At 39.7% G+C, this 26,084-nt stretch overlaps 1 protein-coding gene across 15 annotated transcripts in view; it reads left to right on the top strand.

The window, feature by feature from the left end:
* Positions 1 to 267: 267 nt before the first annotated feature.
* Positions 268 to 26,084, top strand: part of ITSN2 (intersectin 2) — a 141,462-nt gene continuing 115,645 nt past the window's right edge. For 4 of the 15 annotated variants that reach the window (XR_010405463.1, XR_010405462.1, XR_010405461.1 and 1 more), the window contains exon 1: positions 436 to 754. The gene's annotated coding sequence lies outside the window, so the exon portion shown is untranslated. Of the gene's footprint in view, positions 408 to 435; positions 755 to 1,080; positions 1,218 to 26,084 lie in introns of those variants that run through there. The other 11 variants (XR_010405460.1, XM_054509631.2, XM_054509629.2 and 8 more) reach the window with 9 other exon arrangements.

Raw genomic sequence — 26,084 nt, 5'->3', positions numbered from 1 at the left:
GATGACCCTTAGGTATGGTTAGTCTTTCTGGGGACTGTACCAGACCCATAAACAAGGGTGAGAACGACCTCCTTCTCCTGCCTCAGATCCCCTTTCCCGGAGAATCCCAGCTCTCAGCTCAGCGAATTACCCTGAGAGAGAGAGAGAGAAGGCTCCGGAGAGAGCCCCATGTGGGGTGCAACAGGCATGTGTCCGACACGGCTAGGCCCTCCCCGAAACTTTGGGGCTTCTGCAGTGGCAGGAAACGCACCACCCAACCTCAACATGTCACCTCGGGGAGGAGGAGCCAGGTGGGCCGTCGCTGCTCCAGGAAAGGGCTGCCGGGACCGGGACTTCAGGGCCTCCCCGAGGGGAGAGCGGAGCACTGGCACTAGGCCCGCGGGGTCCGGTGCCGCGGGATTCTGGGGGTGAGGAGCCGCGCCCGGGCTTACCTCGGGTTCCCGAGGGTGGGGGAGTCCGCGCCGGCCGCGGGCGGGCGGGCCGTCAGCTGCTCGGCCCGTCGCCTACCTCCCCGCCCCCCGGCTTCCTGCGGAGGCCGCGGCCGCCATGTTGTTGTGGGGCTGAGGCGGTGCCGCGGAGCCCGAGCTGCCGTGACAGGCTGCGCAACAGGTTCGCTGTCGGCGGCCGGGGACGAACCGAGCGGCGGCGGCGGCGGCCGAGCAGGGTCCCTCGGCGTCCGCCCGCGGCCGCGCTGCCGGTGCCGAGGAGCGCGGGGTCGCGCTGTGACGTGCGGGGAGCGCGGCGGGGGCGCCAGGTGGGTGAAGCGGCCGGCGGGGGCTGCGCTCCGGCGCGGGGCAGGTGCGGGCGCCGCCGCGCTCGCCGCGGGGAGGCTCGGCGGGCCGGGCGGGAGGCGGCTGCGCGCCCTGGCCGCCGCGGGCGAGCCCTCGGGAGCCGGAGCTAGGCCCCTGGCGGGCTTGGCGGCGCCGGGCGGAAACCTCCGGCCCCGGTTCCAGCCCCCGCGGCGGGCCCGGGGCGGACGCCGAGGGGCCGGGGCCGAGCCGCCCCTTCCCGTGCGGCCGAGCCCCGGCCCCCAGCCCCCAGCCCCCGGCCTCTCCTGGCAGGTGCGGACGCCGCTGAGGGCCGGGGGCGGCGTGGCCCCTCGTTTTCGCTGTGCCGGCAGAAGAGGGCCCTTAGGGGCACCCGCACGCTTGCTCGGGGACCCCCTTTTTTTTCCGCCTAGTTGGCTTGCTTTGGTAATGGATGGTGCAGAATGTCAGGTGAGCCGCATCCCGGTGCGTCAAAGTACCCCGAGTCACGAGCGGCCAGTGGGCGGATGCTCGGCGTCCACCGCTCGCATTAAACCAAAGTTGGGAAATGCTACCGTTTGACTTTAGCGTCGTTGATTTACAGGGTGTACAGGAAGCACGGAGAGATGTAATCTCGCAGGCCAGAGTAAAGTTTATTGCTTATTATTATTTTTTAAAAGACGCCCTCATGTGCGTTAGTGAATGGGTAAACAGAGGCTGAAACGGCAGATGGCTTTGCAGTCTGTAAAAAGATGCTGTATTTGGGTGATTAATCGTGTGCTTTGTCGTTGAATGATTGCCGATGGCAAGTATGCTTCATTTGAGACTTGAATTAATTGTGAATTAAGAATATGTTTGATAGAGCCAACCAGTTTATTTTAGGAATTAAGGTTAACACAAAATGATCGCTTTATTAAATGCTCTAGTTTGTTTTTACTAGAGTTTACTTGCTTACCCAGAGATAGGCAAAGTGTGACTTGAAATTTTGTGTTGTTTTAGTGAGCTTAATTTAGGTGGCATAGACTGTAGGTTAAGCTTCTTAAGCCTCTTAAGAAAATTAATTGCCTCTTTCCCTGTACTTGTTTGCTATATTGTAAGTGATAAAACCTAAACGCAGTCTGGAAACATTATGTAAAACCTTTACATAAATTAATAATAATGTCCCTCAAATTTTAAAGGTAGTAGCAACTCTGATGTGCATACCTTGCTGTGCCTGACATTCTCTAGTAATTTCTCTCTCCCACCCCCCAGCTTTATTTAGATATGATTGACATATATCTCCTGTAAATTCAGAAGTAGAGAAGGTGGAAGTTGTTTTTAAAAGCTTAATTTAAAAACAATTTCATATTTTTCAAGGACGTGGAAAAATATGCATTGCTGCTATTTTAATGTAATATTAATGAGCAGCAGAAAAGCTTGTATTTTTTAATGCTCTAATGCATTTATTCCCTCTGCTCACCCTTATAATGAAAGGTAGAATGGTCTGAAAAAACTTGACCTATACTGAATTATTGAGCAGGAAAGTACTGTGTCAGTTCTCAGCCGATCTCAAGGCTAAAATCCCAGTCTTTCCTGAATATGGGGAAATGTGTTAGGCATGTTCTGGGATTAGGATTATAGTTATAAAAAATTTGTATTTTTGCAAAAAAAAAAAAAAAAAGAACAGTATAAGGAACCTCTCAACACCCATCACCCACACTTAGGAGCTGTCAGGATTTTCTTTATCCATCTCTTTTTCTTCCTTTATTTTTTAGTCATTTCACCCTACATACTTAACACATCTCTTTTTTTTTAAGTGGATTTTTTTCCCATAACCTTAAGATTTTTATTTTTAATGTATCTTTAATACAGAGTTTCACAAATTTCCATATTTCTAGTAAGACAAAAAACATTTATTGGCCATCTCCTTCAACTACTTTCTTCAATATTAAAATATATTTACTGTGGTTATAATTTATTGAGCACTTAGTACATGCTAGGCCATATGCTGTTTTGCATAATCAGTTAAATCTCACAAAGACCATAAGAGTAGTACTTTTTCTCCTATGAAATAGATGAGTGAAATGCTAACCTGGAGGTTAATTGACTGCTCTCAGTCTCTGAGCTGGTAAGTACAAGAGCCAGGTTTCAAACCAAGATCCTTCTAACTTTAGCACCTGTGCCTTTATCACTCCTCTTGGTTCAGGGGGGAAAAAAAAAGTTATTTGGGCATTCAATAAATATTTGTTGTATAAGTAAATGAATGAAAATACATGTTAGTCCACTGATAACTAGCTAGCATTTTTTATACTATATTTACTTGTAAAGCACTTTATGAACAAGTTCCAGAAGTGACTCAGAATAAACTAATTATATCGATAAATTATATCACTAAAACTTATATTACTTAAATTGTGGTATATTTATTCTATCAGTACATTTGCTTCTCTTTTTTTCCTTTTTTTGATTCTGATCTTTCCAGTACCTTATTTATGGAAAAATTTTTTGTGGAGTAACTATTTTTGAAGAAAGACTAAGAAAAGGCAGACTTTTTTTGGTGTACTAATTGTTAAAGGCAGGATTCCAAGTGTGAAGTAGAGAAATAAGAATGTTTAGAATTAACTCTGTAAATGGATAGATCTAAAGATGAAGGTGCATCAGAAATGCTATTTTTCTCTTGAGTTCATTTTTTACTTTGTACCCTTCTGTAACAACAGAGCACAGCAACTGATGACAAAGGACAGTCACTGATTATTAGAGTCCTGGTGGGTAGACTGCATATTTGTAGGTATTCTTTGAGAAGGAGGAACTGAACTGGTCTTAAAGGATCTTAAGGCAGAGAGGAAGTGGGGGAGGAGGGGAGGAAACTGAGCAAAAATAGGGCAGTGAATGCATCAAGAAATAAGGTATTTATACAACTCTAAGAGGGCAGCATATTTCATTTGCAAATGTATAGTATTATTTTGAGAGATTCACTTAAAAAGTCATTTCACAGCTCTATCAGGATGCTGAATGATTTAGTTACTTGTGAAGCTATTCAGCAGTGGTTATGGGAGACATTTAGGGATCTATTATCAGACGGTAGACATTTAACTTGTCTCATTTAAGCAACTGTCTTATGTCTTCTAGATTATTTTCTTCACTAATGCATATTCATTCTAGAAAAAGTATATGTGGTTAATAAAAATTTCTTATTTTCACTGTAACCATAGTAGATAAGATACAGGCTTTCAAGTTAAACCTCCTGCTCCTAACTCTAACACTAAATAGCTGTATGACCTTGAGCAACTGATTTTAATTCTCTGAGCTTCTGTTTCTCATCTATAAAATGTATCTAATAGTGTTGTCCTATGTGATATGAAGTGCTTAGCACAGTGACTACTGCTTAGTATGAGTGCTCAGTAAATGTTACCATTATTCCAACTAGTCAGTGAGAAATTTCAAACTAGCTTAATGCTTTTTTGTGGGGGGAGGGGGGTCTTTTTACCTAGTGATTGGGAAAAAAAATTCACATTTTTGCCTCTTAATTTTTAATCTTATCAAAACAATCCATATAAGAGGTCTGGAAAATAGAAGAACTGATCCACAATCCCATCTCCCCCTAAAGAATCTGTCTTTTTAGTCCTCTTAATTTGGATGGGGCGGGGGGGGGGGAGGGGGGAGAAAACATAGCCTACAGGAAGAAAAAAAGAAGTCTATATCTGCAAAAGAAGCTCCTGCTTTGAATTATCACTTCCAAGTTTTTGAATCCAGGTGCTTAAATAACTTGTACTTTTCAGTGTGAAGAGCACTTGGCTGGTATGAGGCAGACAGGGGGAAAGAATGGTCAAGAATGGTGGGCCATGTCAAACTATAGAGTCCATGGAGATAAACCCCAGCAGGGTTTACTCCGACAGTTAGGAGGACACTGATAACTATAGCATTATCATTTTCTTTTTGCTTAAACACGTTGGTGTAGGTATTTGGACACTTTTCATCATCCTACTGCTCCTCCTTCACACTTAAGATTGAGTGCTTAAATATAAGAATTAAGTAGGTCAGGTTAATAAATTTCACAGCATAAGTAGCATTTGGTAATTTTATTTTTTAGTGAGCACGAAATACATTTTGGTGAGTATAAGTGAGAACTTCAAGATTAATGGAATTTGCAGGGAATGATGTGAACTGAGATGTATGTGTAACACTTCCTAACATTGTGGTAAATCCTGGAAACTTGAATGGTAGAACAGAAGCTATGGTTTATTTTCCATTTACCTTCTCCTCACTAGGGGCATTTTAGGCTTTCCCTCTGCCAAAGTTCCAGTGACCTTCCAGCTTATAAATTGATTTTGTCTTGCTGCAGAAACATCCCATATTGAAAAGCTTTCCCTGTCCACTTCTCCTTTCTTCTGGTGTCTGGTCCTCGTTCAGTGATTCTGACTTGGAGTTTTTGGCTCCTTCAGGATCCAGGGTTCCAGTGGGTCCAGAGAGTTGAGTCACTTGTATGATTGAGATGTCAAGAGCCATGTAGATACAGATAACCCAAAACTTTTTCTGAACATTACTGTCTAGTACCTGGGTTTTATAGTCTTTGTAGAATGGTGGTGTTCTCATCTTGAAAAAGTACATGCTGCAGCTCCCTCTTAAATACATTTTTGCTTGCTTTCCTCATCAGATTGACTTTACCTCATCTTTGTCTTTCTAGGGGCTTCGATGGGGAAAAAAAAAAAAAGCCCCCTCCCCACTGTTTTCTGTCATCTGTTTTAACTTTTTTATTATCAACAACCATTTTTCATCTTTAAAGAATTAAACCCAACAAAAGTTACTCATAAATCATGGTACCAAATTAAATCTTTTAACAAATATTGAGTGCCTTCATGCCAGAAACTGGTCCAAGCAATGAGCATATAAGCAGTAAACAAAATCCACAAAAATTCCTGCCCTTGTGCTGTTTACATTCAGGAGGGAGAAGGAGAGACAATAAAACGTTCAGAAGTTAGTTTGCTAGGTCTATGGAGAAAAGTTAGGTAGGAAATGGGGGTAGGAAATGTGTGGACAGTTGGGTGGGTGGTAATTGAGAGAAGTAAATTTGCCTTATGTGAAGTTATTATTAAGGAATTCAAGATTTGGGAAAGGATTATTCTGTGAGTTTTATGAGTAAACCTAGTATTTCACATCATTGTATTTAAAATAAATGTCCATCATTTCAATATTACTGTTGGGTTTGCACCCAGCACACCTCTGAATATTTCTGTTTTCTAGTAATTTAAGCCAGAACAACAAACCTCAGGCACAGCAGGAGTCTAGAACAGAGATTTGTCAAATGGTTTAGAATAGATACCTTAATTTTATTTTTCCTAAAAGTGATATGTTGTGTTTGTTTTTAAATCCTGTAGGCTTTTGTTTATAGCATGTTTATGACTAATATATGTTCTTTTGGAAAATTGGAAAGCAACAGGGAAATTGAAAGAAGAAAATAATAGTCACTAATAATCATATTGCCCAGAGAAATGGTCAGTATTAATATTTTAGATCTCCTTCTAGAAATTTTTCTTTGCAAAAAATGGAATTATATATTCTGTGTAACCTGTTTTTTTAGCTTACTAGCATTTATCAAAAACATGGTTCTGTTTTATTGTATATTTATCTACAATGTAATTTTATTGGCTAAATTATATTGCCTTGCTACCACAGAACATTCATAATGTCTAATATGAACTGAGCATTCACTGTATTCTAGTTACTTTTGAGACACTTTGTGTATTTTTACTCATTTAGTTTTCAGCCTCTCCATAAGAACTGTTCTATTATTATTTATTTTACAGTTGAGAAGATTGAACAAGGACAGGTTTAGTAATTTTCCCAAGATCCCATAGCTAATAAGTGGTAGACAGAGGATGTGAACTTAGTCTGGCTCTGTATCCTGGGCGCATATTTGTTCTGTAGCATTAAAGTATTTTGTAATTATTTTTTTAATTTTAAATTGTGCCATAGTTAACATCTTTGTAACTGTATCTGTGTGCATCTATGAGTGTAAACTTACTGCCAGCTTGTCTTCTAGAAAAACTTTTCAGTACCAAAGTGTTGGGAGAAATAAAGTTAAATTGACCAGTGAAACCAGTCCTATTTCCCACATGCTCAGAAACATTGCTCTTTTTTTAATCTGCTAATTTGATAAAGACCACCTTGTTTTTCTTTATTATTGAAGTTATACTTTTAAAGATTTTTTTCTTTGAAAAATATTTCTCTCTGCCCTTTCTCACTTCTTTGGCATTTTCATCTCTTAGTTATTTCTAAGGATTCTTTATATTTTAAGAATAGTAACTCTTTGCCATATAGGTATAATTTTTCCCAAGTTAGTTTCTTAGTTTTGTTTTTAGATTTTTATCAATGATGAAAGCTAGAATTTATATAGTACTTCCCATATGCAGCATTAATCTAACTCATTACATTTATTCCCTCATTTAATTTTTACAACATTCCTATGGGGTAGGTGCTATTATTAGTCCCATTTACAAAGTCCTCTGACATTGTCTTTTAATTCTTAAACAGCTTTTTCCTCTGTGTCTTTGCCTATTTCTATTCCCAAGTCCTAAAAATCTCTTTTTCTAGCCTACTGGGTGATACTTATTGATTAGGTGTTCATTACTCAGTTGAGGAGTCCTTTCTTCTGGGATTGCTCATCTAACAACTTTCTAGTTCTTTAAGGAAAAGTTAGGTGCCTGTCTTCTGTCCTTTATACCTATAGCACCTATATGAAATTCTTAAGTTTTGGGCTTATTCCTCTTCTATATTCCCTGCTCTTACACATCTTATCCAGGTGTTACATTTCTGATGACTTGGCAGATATTTGTCAATTTGATTTAAAGCTACTCATGATGATGTTGGTGATATAAAGAAGGGAATCCACCTCCCAAGTATATAAAATGGAGAAACTTACACCGAGGAAGTAACAATGGAACTGGGCTTAGAAGGCCAGTTGGGGGGTTGGGGGGCGGGGTGTGGAAGAAGGGACCTAGAGACAAATTGAATGAAAACAGACTTGGAAATTTCCCATTTTGGGAATAGCAAGTTACCTAGAGTGACTTTGAGGATTATTAACCTTGCCTCTGGGAAAGCCTGAGGAAAAAAATCCCTCTTTCAGCCCAGTATACCTCTTTTGGTATTCAGAATATTTGAATCTTCCTTCTAGATCTCTTCGTTCTAGCTCCGTTTCTCTTCTGACTTCCCCCTTTTTTCCAGTGTAATGGGTGAAGTTGGAGGGTCCTCACGTAATCCTGGGAAGGTTTTGAAATGCCCTGGGAAGTTGGTGAACTGGTGGGGTAGGCCCGCTGGTGCCTCTCCCAGAAGTCAGAGCCTTAGGGGAGAGAACCAACTGTGAAGCTGTTGTCTTTGGAGACTTGCAGTTCTAGTCACACTTCTCCATGGCTGTTGGTGCATCAGATGAGATCTCAGTTCCTTTTCTCTCCAGCATTCATTACGTTTCTATTCTAATTTTGTTAAGAGACATTTTTCTCTCAATTTACTAGTTTAATTTTGAGGTATACAGACTGCTGGGCTCTGAGTTTTATTAACAATATAACTTGTTTGTCATTTAATGTAAATATTTTTCCAAATCCTTTTCCTCTTTCAATTTAACTTTATTTCTCATTATGTAACATTTATTGTAAAAACAGTACATGCTGATTAAAGAAACTTTGTAAAATAGGGGGAAAAAAGTAGGAGAAAAAGTGTCATTCCAAGTCCAACAACCAATAACAACCACATTTTGGTGTCTCCTACCCATCCTATCTTTCTTTTTTGTTGTATTTACATATATATTGTGCGTGTTTTATAATACAACACGGTAGTTAAGAATAACATGGCTTTTGGGGCGCCTGGGTGGCTCAGTCATTAAGCGTCTGTCTTAGGCTCAGGTCATGATCCCATGAGCTCCCTGCTCGGCGGGAAGCCTGCTTCTCCCTCTCCCACTCCCCCTGCTTGTGTTCCCTCTCTCACTGTCTCTCTCTCTGTCAAATGAATAAAATCTTTAAAAAATAATAATAACATGGCTTTTGCTCAGTGGAGTTTTAGTTCTAGCTTGGCTTTTTTTTATTAGCTTTATGAGAGTAACACTCTCACTAAGCCTTGGTTTGCCCTTCCTTAAAAAGTGGAGGTTTCATAACAATACCCTTAGAGTTGTCAGGAGGATGAAGAGATAATATATGTTTAGTGTGGTCATCTCATAATAAATTCTTTATAAGTGTAACAATAATAATCAGGCCTGTCTTTTGGTAAGGTTAGCTGGGGCTGCTGCCTGGGCTATGCCTGGAGGGAAGGGGGCATGTCTGAGGCATTGTACCTTTCTTTCTTTCTTTCTTTCTTTTTTTTTTTTTAAGATCTTATTTATTTGACAGAGAGACACAGCAAGAGACGGAACACAAGCAGGGGGAGTGGGAGAGGAGAAGCAGGCTTCCTGCTGAGCAGGGAGACTGATGCGGGGCTCTATCCCAGGACCCTGGGATCATGACCTGAGCCGAAGGCAGACACTTAACAACTGAGCCACCCAGGCGCCCCTGTACCTTTCTTTTCTGAAACAAAATTCAGTTTCAAAAAAATTTTTTTTAACATTCTCAAGGGACCTATGAAATAGTTTATAATGAGGCCTTCTTCAGAGTGTAATTTATCTTGGGCCAACCCTGCAGTTGGTGGCTGGCCCTGAGGATCAGACCCTTCTAGGATGGCCTTGTTATAATGATGATGTCAATGATAACACGTGAAGACCTAAGGGTCGGGCTTGGAATTTTCTAAGTATTCAGTGATTGTTAGCTGCTATTATTATTTTCATAATGATACACATTTACATCATAAATTATAAGAACGTAACCAGTTTCCATGTTATTACATGGTTTAGCCGACCTTGTGTTTTTAAAAGTAGGTTTGTAGAGAGATAATTTAGATACCATTATGAATTTGATATTTGATTTAAGTAGCAGGCTGATACTTAGTTCAGTGTATTCCCCATTGTTGAGCACTCATGTTACTTCCAGTTTTTTCTTTCTATACTAACTATTAATTGCATGAATATCTTCACATTTCCTCCATTTATCATTATTTTCTTATGACAGATTCCCAGAAGTGAAATTGTTGGCTTATTGGATCTGAATATTGGTAGGGTTCTTGCTGTATGTTCTCAAATTGTCTTCTGAAGAGCAATACCAGTTTGCATTCCCATGAATTATGTCTGCAGCACTCAACTCCCCTCACCTTTGCTAGCCCTGAGTATTAGCCAAGGTTTTTTGTTGTTTAAATTTTAGTTAACATACATACAGTCAATTTTGGTTTCAGGAGTAGGATTCAGTGCTTCATCACTTACATAAAACACCCAGTGCTCTTCACAACAAGTGCCCTTCTTAATACCCATCACCCATCTAGCCCATCCCCCACCCACCTCCCTCCATCAGCCCTGTTTGTTCTCTCATGGCAGGGTGGGGTGCCTGAATGGCTCATTCATTGAGCATCTCCTTGAGTGTCTTATTGAGCATCTGCTTTCTGCTCAGGTTGTGATCTCGGGGTCATGGGATGGAATCCTGTGTTAGGCTCCCTGCTTGTTGGGGAGTTGGCTTCTCCCTCTCCCTCTGCCTGTCCGCCTCCCCCTCATGCTCTCTCTCTTTCAGATAAATAAAAATCTAAAAAAAAAAAGTCACTTATGGCTTATTTCTCTCTCCTTTTTCCCCCTTCCCATATGTTGATCTGTTTTCTTTCTTAAATTCCACATGAGTGAGATCATGTGATATTTGTCTTTCTCTGACTGACTTATTTCACCTAGCATAATACGCTCTAGCTCCCTCCTTGTTGTTGCAAATTAGCCAAGGTTTTTGTTTTGTTTTGTTTTGTTTTCTAAATAAGTTTTTCCGGAGAAACAAAACTTCATTTGCATTTCCTTGTTTTTTTCATGATGTTAACATCTATTACCCAGTTTCATTTCCCCTTTGGAAAACTATTTTAGGTCTTAGTGTTTTCATTATCTATTTTAATAGTTCTCTGTACATTAAAAATATTGACTATCATATTTGTTTTGGTTTTTCCCCATTTACCTTTAAATTTTGTTTTCAATAAACATTTAAAATATTTATATAGATGAATCTTAATTTTTCCCTTTGGGTTTTCTTGAGTGACTTTAGAACTTAGAAAGTTTTTTTTTTTCAGAGAGGAGATTTTTTTTTTTTTAAAGATTGTATTTATTTATTCATGAGAGACAGAGAGAGAGAGAGGCAGAGGGAGAAACAGGCTCCCAAGGAGCAGGGAGCCCGATGCGGGACTCGATCCCAGGACGCTGGGATCATGACCTGAGCTGAAGGCAGACGCCCAACCATCTGAGCCACTCAGGCGCCCCAGAGAGGAGATATTTTACTTGAAGGTGAAGCATCTATCTGAATGTTTTCCCTCTCTACTTCTTATTCAAGGCAAGTAAATAGTTTTGTTTCAATATTTAGTCCTGATATGAGACTGAAGCGAACAGACCAAGTAGCCGGCTCTCCCCACCTTCCCCTTAACAGCGGTGCAGGCTGAGTCACAAGCTATTCTTAGGTGGTTTTTTTTACCCCCTTTGTGTGGGTGAATTGTCTTGTTCAGAGTTGTTGATTAGTTCTTCTAAAACTGATTTAATATAAATCTGCAGTATTATTGGAGTAGTAATGACTTCAGTATTAGTTTACCATTTCTGTTATTTTATACCTGCTTGGTATATTGGTTGATTCTTTGTAGGCTAAACTTAACATTTATAAAAGTTCAAACTTATAATTTATATTTAAACATCTTAAACTGAAGATGCTAAGTTGCAGAACTAGAACTATTAACTAAGTTTGTATAGGAAAGTTATCTTCTTTGAAGCTTTTAAGTCTCAACATATTTTGTGTATTTGAGCCCTAAGCCTTTAGATAGAAATAATGGTAACCTTTTTCTCAGATATTAAATAAAGTGAGAAAAATATGTCCTTCTTATCAGTAATTGGTACAACTTTAGCTTGTTGTACCAATTCAGTGAAATCAAGGTAACTATTGTGTTAAAAATAATGTTGAAATGATAGTGGTAATAGCCATCATTTCTGAGCACCTTCTATGTGCCAGATGCTTTACAGACATTATACCTAAGCCTTAAAACAACCTGGTATTTAGGTACAATTATCCACACTTACAGGTTAGGAAGTTGAAGCTATATCATGTGGAGTCCACAAAGCTAAGGAGTAACTGTGCTGGGATTTAAACACAAGTTGGCTGACGTATTTTCAGAGTTCAAGTTATCAGCCTTCTTGTCCTCATTGCAGTTGAAAGAATGCTAACCTCCAAGAGTCAAAGCATTTGTGTTTCTTAAAGGATATTTTAGTGCCAGTCACATGGCTGACTTCCGGACACTAGGTATATGAAGATGAAGAGACATTCATAGGTGTTCACAGTGTCATGGAGGTGGTTCGCATGAAAATAAGAGTGAATGATACCGGGAGTATGTAGTTTATGGAGATATATACAAGATCAAACGGGAATGTGGCAAAGGAAGCTTTTGTAAATGGAAGTGTCACTGAGGAGGTAGGTAGTTCCACAGGTTCAGAGAGGGGGGAATGAAATAAGATGGGGCAGAGATAAAGGTGGGAACATATTCCAACACTAGAAAAATAGGCAGAGGATAAACCCTAAAACGCCTCATATGCCATGTGAAGGAGATTAGGTTTATTTAATGTAAAGGTTTGTTGAGATAATAATTCATACCATAAAATTCACCCTTTTAAAATTGACAATTCTGTGGTTTTTATTATATTCACAGAATTGTGCAGCCATCACCAATATCTAATTTTAGAACATTTTTAAAGACTTTATTTTTTTGAAGATTTTATTTATTTATTTGACAGAGAGAGCGAAAGAGTACATGCAGGGGGAGCAGTAGAGGGAGGAGAAGCAGGCTCCCGGCTGAGCGGGGAGCCTGATGTGGGGCTCCATCCCAGGATGCTGGGATCATGACCTGAGCTGAAGGCAGACGCTTAACCATCTGAGCCACCCAGGCAACTAATTTTAGAACATTTTTTTAAAAGATATTTATTTATTTATTTGAGAGGGTTGGGGGAGGGAGCAGGAGGAGAAGGGGGAAAGGGCAGCAGGAGAGGAAAAAGCAGACACCCTGCTAAGCAGTGAGTCTGATGCAGGGCTCTATCCCAGGACCCTGGGATCATGACCTGAGCCGAAAGCAAATGCTTAACCAACTGAGCCACCCAGGCACCCCTAATTTTAGAACATTTTCATCATCCAAAAAAGAACCCCCTTAGCCATTAGCAGCCATTCCCATTCCTCCCTACACCCCCAGGCCTAGGCAACTACTAATCTACTTTCTGTCTCTATGAATTTGCCTATTCTGGACATTTCATATAAATGGGAACATAAAATATGTGTGGTCTTTTGTGATTGGTTTCTTTCACAACTGTAAAGTTTTTAAGGTGTGTCTTTGTTATAGCATATATGAATAATTCACTTCTTTTTATGGCTAAATATTCTGTTGTCTGGATATACCACAGTTGGTTTATCCATTCATCAGTGGATGGACATTTGGGTTGTTTCCACTTTTTGGCTATTATGAAGAATACTGTTCTGAGCATCTGTGTACACATTTTTGCGAGGACATAGGTTTAGGTTTTCGTTTCTCTTGGGTTCATACCTATGCTGAGTTATATGGTAAACTATGCTTAACATTTTGAGAAACTGCCAAATTGTTTTCCAAAGCAGCTGAATCATTTTACATTCCCACCAGCAATGTAGGAAGGATACCTCTAGGAGATTAGATTTTATACTACTAATGAGTGTTATTACACAGAGTCACAGTGGAAAAATGGCTGAAAATTTTTGGATTAGATTGCTGCTTCTCCAGTATGGTTCAAGGCACATGCTATGTCAGCAGGCTTTTCCTGATGAATATGAAACTAAAATGTAAGTTATTTTTTTTTTTAAAGATTTTATTTATTTATTTGCGTGAGAGAGAATGAGAGAGAGCACATGAGAGGGGGGAGGGTCAGAGGGAGAAGCAGACTCCCTGCCGAGCAGGGAGCCCGATGCGGGACTCGATCCAGGGACTCCAGGATCATGACCTGAGCTGAAGGCAGTCGCTTAACCAACTGAGCCACCCAGGTGCCCGTAAGTTATTTTCTTATTTCTTAGGAGCTACTGTTATTTCGTGTCCATAGTCTTTGTTTTTTGTGTTAGTGTGGGCTACTTACTGATAATCTGAGTTACTAAGGATTACTGAAATTTACTGTTCATAAACTAAAATTAACCAGTTTCTAGAGCTTACTCAGGGCTCTAATTTAGTTTTCTATTAAGAAACTTGTTAGCTATACAATACTTCAGCAGCATTGAAAAGTTCCTACAAGGTACACCCACACTCAGATGTAGATACTGTTTTCAGTGCAAGCATTGGTATTGTCTGGAGTTTGATGTGGTTCCAATTGCTATTCTTGAATTAACTGTAATTAATTATAGAATCAATGTTAGATTTAATTTTGTTGCCCATTTTGCTCTTATGCAACTGTTGCATTGTATACTTCTTCATCATGGAGTTATTTTTCTATTGGAAAATGGAAGCAGATGGTTAGGTTGGGTCTCTTGTCCCACTTAGGTGGGCCATGGTTAGAATAGTTTGAGAATGAATGGAATACGTAATGGAAGGATTCTTTCTCACTCTAATATAGTATACCTTTTTAACGTGGGAATTAGTGTATTTATAATTAAGAGCCTTAGCTATGGAAAACATGAACCCTCTGAAAATCTTCACATTGGCTTTAGAGGTCTGAAGCCTTTGGAATTGTATGCTACATTCTGTACATTTGTGTTTTTTTCCAGAAAGAGCAACTATAGGTTTGCCAGATTTTTTTAAGTCCATGACTCCTCAAAATTAAAGAACTTAGATTGGTGAAGAGATTTGTAAATTTGTGTTTTTGAAGTATTTGAGGGAAGTGAGATCTAGTTTTGGTTAGAGATAGGTATTTTCTGGACACACTGTTGGTTTTAGTGGGACTAATTCCATATTAGAGTATCTCTATCTTGTTGTTTTGTGGTAGTATTTCTCCCTGTCAGAACTTGGAGTTTGCTTTTAAAATCCTCATTATACATTTATTATTTTATATTTGCTTTCTCAGTAGATTACGATGTTCTATTTAAGAGCATTCTTTTTGCTGCATTGATAGCATAGTTTCCAGTAATTGAAACATATTGATATTAAAAAAAACAAAGGAACCTTAAATTGGACTGATAGAATAGGAAAATGGATGGTTGCTTTTGTACCTATTGGCTACTACTTTCATTTTCTTTACTCTCTTGTTCTGTTTGTGTTTGGGTTGAGATTGGAAACTACCAGTCACAGGTGGAAGCTCTTCCCACTCAGGACCTTCTGGGTGTGGCCTTGGTTTTGGATGCCAATCTCTTTAGGCCCCTGCAGTACGGTATGTGTGGAGGAGTGTACCTTTTCTCTGTAGTTTTTAGCACTAGATGTAGCATAGCAGGGTTTGAGAGATTGTTAATTTTATTTTATTTTATTTTATTTTACTTTATTTTTTAAAGATTTATTTATTTGACAGAGAGAGACACAGCGAGAGAGGGAACACAAGCAGGGGGAGTGGGAGAGGGAGAAGCAGGCTTCCTGCTGAGCAGAGAACCCGATGCGGGGCTCGATCCCAGGACCCTGGGACCATGACCTGAGTTGAAGGCAGATGCTTAACGACTGAGCCACCCAGGCACCCGGAGGGATTGGTAATTTTAGTTAAATGTTTTTGGTAAAACAGACTTGTTACTTAATATTGTTTATAATAGACAAGAGCAAAGCTCTGGGTCATATTTGCTGTTGTGTTAAAAGATGGTGTAGTAGAATGCAAAAATATATTTGGTCTTTGTCCCTGGTTCCTGGCACAGTTCTCCTAAAACCTTTGGAATTTCCTGAATGATAGGAGTGTCTTTTATTCATAATAAGCCCCTTCCCATCACACCTGAGGTATACTAATGAGGCTTAGAGTGGTACCCCTAGATAGCCTCAGGATGAGGATACTTTCCACCCCACCCATCAACCTCCAGGAAGAGGAGGTGGGCCCTAGAGATTGAGCTCTATAAAAGCTCTAGGACAATGAGAGCTTCCAGGTTGGTAAATGTATTGTGCTGGGAGGGTGACATGCCCTGCCCCCCATACCTTGCCCAGTATGTCTCTTCCATTTGGCTGTCCTGAATTGTATCCTTTATATTAAAACAGTAAACGTAAATAGTTTTTTCTGAGTTCTGTGAGCTTTTCTAGCAAATTATCAAACCCAAGGAGGGGATCATAGGAACCTCTGATTTATAGCCAGCTGGTCAGAAGATGGCCCAGGACTAGTGACCAGTGCCTGAAGTGGGGGCAGTTTTGTGGGACTGAGGCCTCAACCCGTGGGGACTACATCACACCAGGTAGTTAGTGTCAGAATTGAATTGAATTGAATTGTTGGACACCCGTTGGTGTCAGAAAAAAAAAACTCCATAGAAGGCATTACTGGTTTTTGAAAGACAAGTAAATTTACCATAGACTTCTCTTCTTTGAATTACTGAAAATTGTCTGTTTTTAATTGCTTGACATTTTGGTGTATGTGGTTTATATGAGATTTAAAAAAAAATAGCAACAACAAAACTTGGAAAATAAAAAAAATTCAGTCCATCTTTCAACCTAAGTCAACTACTTTTAGCATATTAATGCCTTTTTTTTTTTTAAGATTTTATTTATTTATTTGACAGAAAGAGATAGTGAGAGCAGGAACAAAGGGCAGGGGGAGTGGGAGAAGGAGAAGCAGGCTTCCCGCTGAGCATGGAGCCCCATGCGGGGGCTCGATCCCGGGACCCTGGGATCATGACCTGAGCTGAAGGCAGGTCATGGCCTAATGACTGAGCCACCCAGGTGCCCCAGCATATTAATGCTTTTATTTTTTTTTACATTAATGCTTTAAAAAAAAATGTTGAGAGAGAGAGAGCTTGAGCAGGAGGGGCAAAGGGAGAGGGAGAGAGAATCTCAAGCGGACTCCTAGCTGAGTGCAGAGCTGGATGCCAGGCTCGATCCCACGACTCTGATATCAGGACCTGAGCCAAAACCAAGACTGTGCCACCTTGTGCACCCCAGCATATTAGTGCTTTTTAGTCAGAGTATGTATCTATTTACATACTTAAACACATACATACATAATTTTTACATAATTGTAATCAGTATAGATTTTTGTCTACTTATTACATGGAAGGTATTTTTTTCTGTGTTACTTCATGATTTTCATAAATATTAATGGCTGTGTTATTTTTATCTAGTAGATAGACTATGATTTATTAACCATACTCCTATTTTCAGGTGTTTGGGTTCTTTCAAGTTTTTTGCTATTACAAATAAAACTGTGATAAATATTATTTGGTGAACATATATTAAACAGCCTGTCAGACTCTTATTAGGTGCTTCACAAAGATAAGGTCCTTCCCTTAAGAGGTGTTCTTCTAATCCTTGACATGTGCATATATAATTTTGAATATTTGCATCCATATTCTAGAATTTTGTGTTTTTTAAAAATTTACTTTATATCACAAACATTACCTATCTACTGTAGCCTTGAAATTATCGTTTGTGCCACATGCATAGTATTCTGAAATTTATTTTCTTGTTCCTTTCTCTATTGGATAAATTAACCTGATTTGTATACTCAGTCATAAAAGAAAAGATTGACAAATTTTGGTATGAAAATAAAGAAGTTGATATAGTAAAAGATGCCTTCAAATCAAAAGGCAACAAGCTGGATGAAAAGTTTTTATGACACATGTTACGAGTCTGGGAGAGTGAGGGAGAAAGTGTGAAATGGTCGTGGGTGGGAGGGCGGAGCAGATGGACTAGGGAAACATGGACTTGTCAGGCTGGCAGGAGTTAGTGGTCAGGAGTTTAAAGTGATGCCAGTCAGCACCTTCATTCGTGTGGCCGTGAAATAGCAGTGGGGTTTTACCAGATGCATAGTATACAGGAAGAGGGGAGAGTGAATTTGAGGATGCATACAATGACTTATAATTTGGGTAAGGAGGGATATTAGGACCTAAGGAAGGGGATGTTAGGGCATAAGGAAGAATGAGAGACAGTGAAAAGTTGCCAAGACCAATAGATTGTAGGTCCTGGCAGAGTTAAAGAATTGCTGGAGTTTGGGAACTAGAGAGAGTGGGCTGTTGAGCAAAGCTCTGGTGAAGGGAGGGTGGGAGGCTTGAAGTGGGTTACAGAGGAGTGCAGTCATCCTGATAACAAGGCCTAGGGTGTGACCTGGGAGTGCCTGGCTAAGATAAGATGGAGAATAAGACATTTGGAATACAAGGGGTCAAACACTTGGAGGCCAGGATGTGGGCAGTATCATCTGTGTGGATGACTTGACTTCACCAGAAAGTATGGGAATAATGGTGGAGAGGGGATGGTGAGGTAGGTGTGAAAGCAGTTAAGGAATTGCCATGGTGATTGTAGGGGACAACAGTGAGGGAGAGCCGGTGGTCAAGTCAGATGCACTAGTGTTCTTTTTCAACTTTTATTTATGAAAAATGTCAAACATATGCAAAAGTTGAAATTGATCACTTATTTTCTATTTACCTTCATTTACCCATATACTTTTTAATTTAATGTTTTTGTATTTTTGCGTGAGCTTTAATTCTTTTTGGAAGAAGGCAGGCTATAAATAATTCCATTTCCAGTTCCTTTCCAGAAGAGTTGTGCCAATTACATTTCTATCAGTTGGTATTAATATAATACTCATTTTTACAGCTATTGTTATAGTTCCTTGCATTGTTAAGCTCTTCACTATTTCATGTGAATAAACCGCCACGTATTTTCCCAGACCACGCTCTTCACTCTGCTTTTCAGTCTTTACCTCAGCCTAGAATGTTTTTCTCCCACATTTATTCACGTAACGAATGTTTCCATGTGTAAGGCATAGCTAGTTGAACACAAGCTGAAATGCACATACCTGGTTGATTCATGGGAACATATTTGCATGTGACCTTCTCTTGTTGCTTGAAGAGAAGAGAAATTTGTGCTTAGGCACCTGGGGGCCCAGGAGATCCAAGAGTTTGTTTTCAGCCCTGCCCTTTGGACTGTCTGGCCCAAAGAAAACACGTATTTTCTCAACTCCTTTTCCTTCTGCTTCCAAACTTATATGTGTCTTTATTTATCCTTATTATCTGTTTTGTCCTATATTCCCAGAGCCAGAAATGTGTGCCCCATGTTCTAGCGTTATACTCTAGAGCTGTCTACTTTCTCTGGACTCTAGCTTTCATTATTAGGTAACCTTTCCTTCTCATTTTGGAAATTAAATCTCTCCCTCTTCTTCTAAAAATAGTTTTGTTCTCCCATCTAAAAGGAAAGCCTTATAACCTTGCCTCTTTCCTGAAGCCTCCTATCTCTCCTCCCCCCACCTCCCTTTTCTTCCTTTGTCCTTTAACAACATACTTCTTGAGTCACCTACACTTCTCCTCCAGTTTACTGCTGGGTCTACTTCAGTTTGACTTACAGCCAGTTCCCTGCACAGATTGCCAAAACTCATGGCTTAGTCTTGACTTCTGTGACATTTGACAATTATGACCATCATCTCCTTGAAATGCTTTTCTTTACTCTATATTCTGATTTCTCCTTTTTCTCAACCTCTGCTCTGATCGTTCTTCTCCTGTGTCCTGTACATGCTTTTTGTGGATAATGTCATCCACTGACCTGTTTACAGCTATCCCCAATCCATGGTAGCTACCAAATCTAGGTCTACAGCCTGGTCAGAATCCTTACTATCTCTTAGACATTTCCACCTAGATGTCTTTCTAGGTGCATCAGATTAGGTAAGCTGAAAACTGAACATTTTGTTGCTCACCCCCCAAATCTAATATCCAAATTTCTACTTTCTTAGAACTTTTGTCTTGGTTAGTATTACCACTCTACAGTCACCCAAGATAGAAACTTATCTTGATGCTCTTCTTTGATCAACAGCATTTAGCTGATCAGAAAATGCTGTCTATTCTAGCTCAGAAATGCCTCTTCTCTATGGTCCAAGTTCAAATTCTCACCATCTGGAATATGCCAGTCAGTCACAACTGGTGTCCCTGTCTTAGGATATTCAAGTCCAATTCAGTTCCTATATTGTTTGTCAGAATTCTCTTCCTCTGCCCTTTAAAGATCAGGTTCTTCTCTTGTTTCTTATATATGCTTTCCCTGGATAAAGTCACTCACTGATATGATGACAACTATTCCAGTCCCTGGTGACTACCAAATCTGGGTGTCTATCTCAAATAAATACTGGCTCTCCATGACTAGCACAGTGAAATTCAAAATCAATAGCATGACATACTTTGTCCCTTAAATTGTGTGATCTTGGCAAGTTAATCTCTTTGGCTTCTCTTTAATTGTTTCTAAAATAAAGGGGATGGAATTCAGTATGCTGTTTAATTCTTTAAAAAAATCATCAGAGAAAATATTATAGAGAAGCCTCAGTATGTAAAACAAAAACAGAGCTACTTTCATTGAAGTTGGTATCCTCTTCCAACCCTCCATTCCTCTTCCCTACTCCACATCTGTTGTATTTCTTTGAAATTTCTAGAACTGCAAGGAGCAAAATTTAAAACTATCGGGTTTCCTAAGGTCTCTTTTAACAATTAAAATTAAATGAGTTCTGGGGCGCCTGGGTGGCTCAGTCAGTTAAGCGTCTGCCTTTGGCTCAGGTCATGATCCCAGGGTCGGGCAGGGAGCCTGCTTCTGCTTCTCCCTCTGCCTATCTGCCTACTGTGATCTCTCTCTCTCTGTCAAATAAATAAATAAAATCTTGTTTAAAAAATTAAGTGAGTTCTTTGAAATCGCATGGCTCTCAAATCACACCATCTTTGAATAGGAAAGGCTCTACTGTGATACTGGCTGTGTACTTTCCTTTTAAACAGTCCTTCCTGTAGATTCAGGTACTTTTCCTTTCTCTCTATCAGTGCCTATCCACACACCTATACAATGTCTTTCATTCTGAGGATGCATGGAACCCACTTACTTTGCCAACATGATCATGTTAGATCGTTCTTACACAAATATTGCCTCCTTTGTGATATGTGCCCTAGAGTTTAACTTACCTCCCAAGTAGTGGTAGTTCTGTCCTCTGGGTTCTTATAACATTCTTCAAATCCTTTTATTATGGTGACTGTTAATGTTTGATAAATAAAGAAATGGATGAATGAAAGAAGGGATGGCTAGATAGGGAACAGATGTAGAGAATATATATACACTGTACCTCTTACTGCAGAAACTGTAAAGAAGTAGGTAATTTTGCCTCAGTCATTCTCTCATAAGACCAACCTTGATCTCCTTAGGAATCAGATGAGGAAGGAACATTTTCTCCAACTCATCAGTAAGTTTGGAGAGTTGGCTCTGTGTAAATAGCACATGAAGTGGAGGAGGCACTGGAAAAAGTTTTTTAAGATATGCCTTCAGGGGCGCCTGGGTGGCTCAGTTGGTTAAGCGACTGCCTTCGGCTCAGGTCATGATCCTGGAGTCCCGGGATCGAGTCCCGCATCGGGCTCCCTGCTCGGCAGGGAGTCTGCTTCTCCCTCTGACCCTCCTCCCTCTCATGCTCTCTGTCTCTCATTCTCTCTGTCTCAAATAAAAAAAAAAAAAAAAAAAAGATATGCCTTCAGGAACATTATCTTGTTTTTGAATGTCAGACCTTCAGTCAAATTTATTTAAGCTAAACGATGTTTAATGAACATGATAAGTATAATTGAAAAACCTAAGTCTTTCTATCCCAATGCAAAAACTTCAGAATTCAACAGGCCATAAAACTTTATCTCTGAAAGTATACTTAAAATACTTAAAAATAGTTATGGAAGGGCCACGTTGCAAAGGATAATTTGGTCTAAAATCCAGAGCCTTGGTGCCTGCAGGGTTTCAAGGAAGTCATTTGGAGTTTCTTTTCTGTATATTCGGTTCCACAGTGCCTCGCTCCATGCTTCCCTTGCTTCATTTTTGTTTGTTTATCTTACCCATACTACTCATTTACCCGATTCATTTGTTCAGCAAATCTTTATTGAACATTTTCTCTGGGAGGTCTGGTTTACACACTAGGCCTAAAAAAAAAAAAAAAGTCTCTGCCCAGAGCAAGTGAAACATGTGCAGTTGAAATATAGTATGATAAATGAAGTCACTGTGGGATGAACAAGTGTTGTGGACAACACAGGAGACAGTGACTAACTGGGAGGACACAAGTCTCTCAAATAAGAGGTGTCCGTTGAGTTGGGAGTTGAAGAACGAGAAAAAAGTGTGGTGAATGTGACAGAGGGAACAGCTCTTCACAAAGAAATAGAGGAGTGAAAAAAGCATCACTGTTTAAAAGAAAAAAAAGCTGATGTACTTAGGACATCTGAATCAAGGGGACGCATCTAGAGATGAATGTGGTAAAGTAGATTGAGCTAAGGTTCTGAATCATATTTCATACCATGTTTCACACTTACAAGTTTGGGCTTGAACTTGTCATTGTGAAGTAATTTAAGAAGGCGAAGGGCATTAGTAGGTGTTTTGGAAGAAAACCAGGAGCTCTGTGGAAGGTCTCAAGGCAATAAGACCATTTTAGGAGGTTCATGCCCTAATTCACACCATCTCCCAGTGATGTGCCTGGGAATCTCTGGATTAATAAGTGTCCCAGGTGATATGGTCAGGCAAGTTGGGAAACTTATGTCCAGAGCATTAGACATGAGATGTGGTTTCTGGGACCGGTTTTGCTACTGACTAGCTGTGTGAGCTCATACAAGTCTCCCAGTCTTCCCATCTTGAAAATTGAGGGTTTTGAACTAGGTGCTGTGATTGTTTCCTTCTAAAATTCTGTTCTTCTAGACAGACAAAAAATCCAACCTTAATTGAGCTATTTTTAACTTATAATGGCTATAATTTTCCCCCCTCTAGATCTTAAAGAAGGATTTCCTGCTCTTGGTGAAGCATTTCTACTTTTCTCTGTCTTAGTATGAATGTAGTTGCCATGTTCTAAAGTGGCCTTTGCTTTATATTAATTTGCAAGATTCTTCTTTGCCTTAGGTCTGCTATCTACCACATGTGTTTTCTTGGTGTCTCAAAAGGTAATAGTGCCAGTTCTCCATTAATTTATAATGTGCAGGGAAAGCGCCACATGAATATTCTTCTTTTTTTCCACATGAATGTTCTAAAGCCATAGGTAATTAACACAGTGTTTTAATTATATGATAACTGCAAACTGCCAAGATTGCCCATCATCATGTTACCCCTTCAAAGGAATGGAGACAGGTGTTTGTTGGGTGCTGACTCCAATCACACACACCTGAAACAGGCATCAGGCATGTAACTGGGAGATGCTGATTACCCTTTTCTTCCTCTGAGAGGGTTATACCAAGAGGAAAGAAATAATTAGCTGTCCCCTAATTTATGTACGTGATAGACCTATATGTTGGAAGACATCTCTGGCTTGTTTTCCTTCTCCCCTACAAATGAAGCATTAAGTTGAGCTGCTGCTTTCAGGAAGCTGTGACCCTATTCATCATTAATTATTATCCCCATTTGAGAGAAGAAGAGGCATACAAAGCCCATGGGAATTTCGTGGGCTTTAAAATTAGATTTGGGATTGCATCCTGGCTTCATCACTCAGCGAATATTGGCAAGTAATTTAGCCTTTCTGTTTCTTCATCTGTGAAATGAGTACAGTATCCTCTGCCTTGCAGGGATAATTGGGGACATTATTAGTATTATCAAAGGTGTCTAGCAGTGTCTGGCACCTGGAAGCATGTTCTATAAGCTCCTCTGTTTCTCCTCTGAAGTTCCTTGTACACAACCTGGAACATATTAGATTCTCAGGATTGAGCATGACACATAGTAGATGATTAATAGAAGTGTATTGCATTAATAGTAAGCACTTATTAAATGGTAGCTAGTATGATTACATAAAGTAAAACAATTGATTTTTTAAGTGTAAAAATGTGTCTAATTTTTCAAAATTTCAATTATTTCTTTGTACAAGTACTGTTCTGCAAGTAGATTAGTAGAATTGTTTGACAACATGGCAGAGAGAATTGATATAAACATAACAGATATGAAATAGTATGCTTTAAAAGCTTATTGGTTCTAACAAATTGCACTACCATAGTCAGATGTTACCGTAATCAGATGTTACATGTATGCATTCATGTAATAATATGGTACCTGCATGCATGGCGGGCTAAATCCCTTGTACCAGGTAAAGAAAGTTCTGTAATATTAGTACCTTCAGCTTCACTGCGGGGGTTTGCCCTCCCTTCCCATTATATTATTTGATTCATTCTTTGGTTTTATTTCAGAATTATACCTATGATTACTGAGTATCTATTATGTGGCCTTCTGTTGTATTCATAGAATATGTAATGACCAGCCAGAAGTCCTAGATAGATGATCTTTAAATTTTAGACCTACATCTAACTGATTAAGGCTTTGTGACTGTGGGATCCTGTACTTTGTCTTTAGTAAGTGCATGCTTTCTCCTCAACCTGTCTTTGGTAATTCATATGCTTTTATGCAGTTATACAGTGTGTTGCATGTAATACTTTTGGAGGATTTTTCTCCTACATTTTGAAACTATCTTAGTCTCAGAGACTTAATAAAATAGGTCTTGCTACTTGCTACTTGCTACTGGGTATCTGTAAGTAGAGTTTCTTTGCAGGCATGTTGACTTATTTTGGTTTAACATTACTGATGACAATTTAAAATTGGGGAAGTAAAAGTGTTATACTTTTTTTGTAGAATTTCTGTATTGAGGAAGTATCAGTCATAACTTTATGAGACTTCCTCTGTGTTCACTTTTTCTTAAAACTGGTGACACCACAGTTCACCCAGTCTCACAAACAAATTCTGGGAGTCATCGCTTTGATTCGTTTTACTTCATAATCCTTCATATCTAAAGAGTTTCTGGGTTCTACCTGTTTTAAACCCTTCCTTATTTTTCCAGTTCATCCCATCTGCTCTGTTCCATCTGCCACTATTTTAGATCAGGTGCCAGTTATTGATCTCATATCTTCCCTAACTGATCTCCCTGGTACAGCTCTGGTCTTTTCTTCACCATTGTCTTAAGTGAAATCTATATCCCTCTCCTTAAAACCTTTTAAAACTCCTTGTGAGCTACAGGTTCAAATCCAGTGTTCTTAATCCCATGTTAAGTGAGTTCTTGACTACCCCACCATGTTTAGATATTATTTTTCTGTGTAGTAGACAACTCTAATACCTGAAGTTTATATTACCTTTTGAGAAAGGAGTGAAGAAAAAACTAACTTGTACATAGGTGGAATTTCCTCCTACCTAGGAAGAGTATAGTGACGGGTAAAGTCTAAGTGTGGTAACAATTAAAGCTCCATTGCAATAAAGCTTTTTTTTTTAAATTCCAGTATAGTTAACACAGTGTTATATTAGTTTCAGGTGTACAATATAGTGATTCACCATAAGTATATTCTTAATCCCCTTCACCTGGTTCACCCATTCCCCCACCACCTCCCTCTGGTAGCCATCAGTTTGTTCTCTATAGTTAAGAGTCTGTTTTTTTGGTTTGTCTTTTTTTTATGTTATTTGTCTTTCTCTGACTTATTTCACTTAGCATTATACCCTCTAGATCCATCCATGTTGTTGCAAATGGCAAGATTTCATTCTTTTTTTATTATTTATTTGAGAGGGAGAGTACGAGAGAGATTACAGAGGAAGAAGGAGAGGGAGAAGCAGACCTGCTGCTGAGCAGAGAGCCAAATGCGGGGCTTGATCCCAGAACCCTGAGATCATGACCTGAGCCGAAGGCAGAGGCTTAACCGACTGAGCCACCCAGGTGCCCCAGATTTCAATCTTTTTTATGGCTGAGTAATATTCCATTCTATATGTATACCATATTTTCTTTTTTTAATCTTTTTTTTTTTAAGATTTTATTTATTGGAGAGAGAGAGAATGAGAGACAGAGAGCATGAGAGGGAGGAGGGTCACAGGGAGAAGCAGACTCCCCACCGAGCAGGGAGCCCGATGCGGGACTCGACCCTCGGACTCCAGGATCATGACCTGAGCCGAAGGCAGTCGCTTAACCAACTGAGCCACCCAGGCGCCCCCCACATTTTCTTTATCCATTATCTATCAGTGGACAGTTGGGCTGCTTCCATAATTTGGCTATTGTAAATAATGCTGCATCTATAGGGGTGCATCTGTCTTTTCAAATTAGTGTTTTCATATTCTTTGGGTAAATATGCAGTAGTGGAATTACTGGATCCTATGATAATTCTACTTCTGGTTTTTTGAGGAACCTCCATACTGTTTTCCACAGTGTCTACACCAGTTCGCATTCCTACTAGTAGTGCACAAGGGTTCCTT

This window comes from Mirounga angustirostris, unplaced genomic scaffold (assembly GCF_029215605.1).
Source record: "Mirounga angustirostris isolate CCGP_5_RB_7025 unplaced genomic scaffold, mMirAng1.0.hap1 SCAF_10, whole genome shotgun sequence".
Taxonomy (NCBI): Eukaryota; Metazoa; Chordata; class Mammalia; order Carnivora; family Phocidae; genus Mirounga; species Mirounga angustirostris.
The sequence above is the reverse complement of the archived record's forward strand: the minus strand, read 5'-3'. Positions and strand labels throughout refer to the sequence as shown.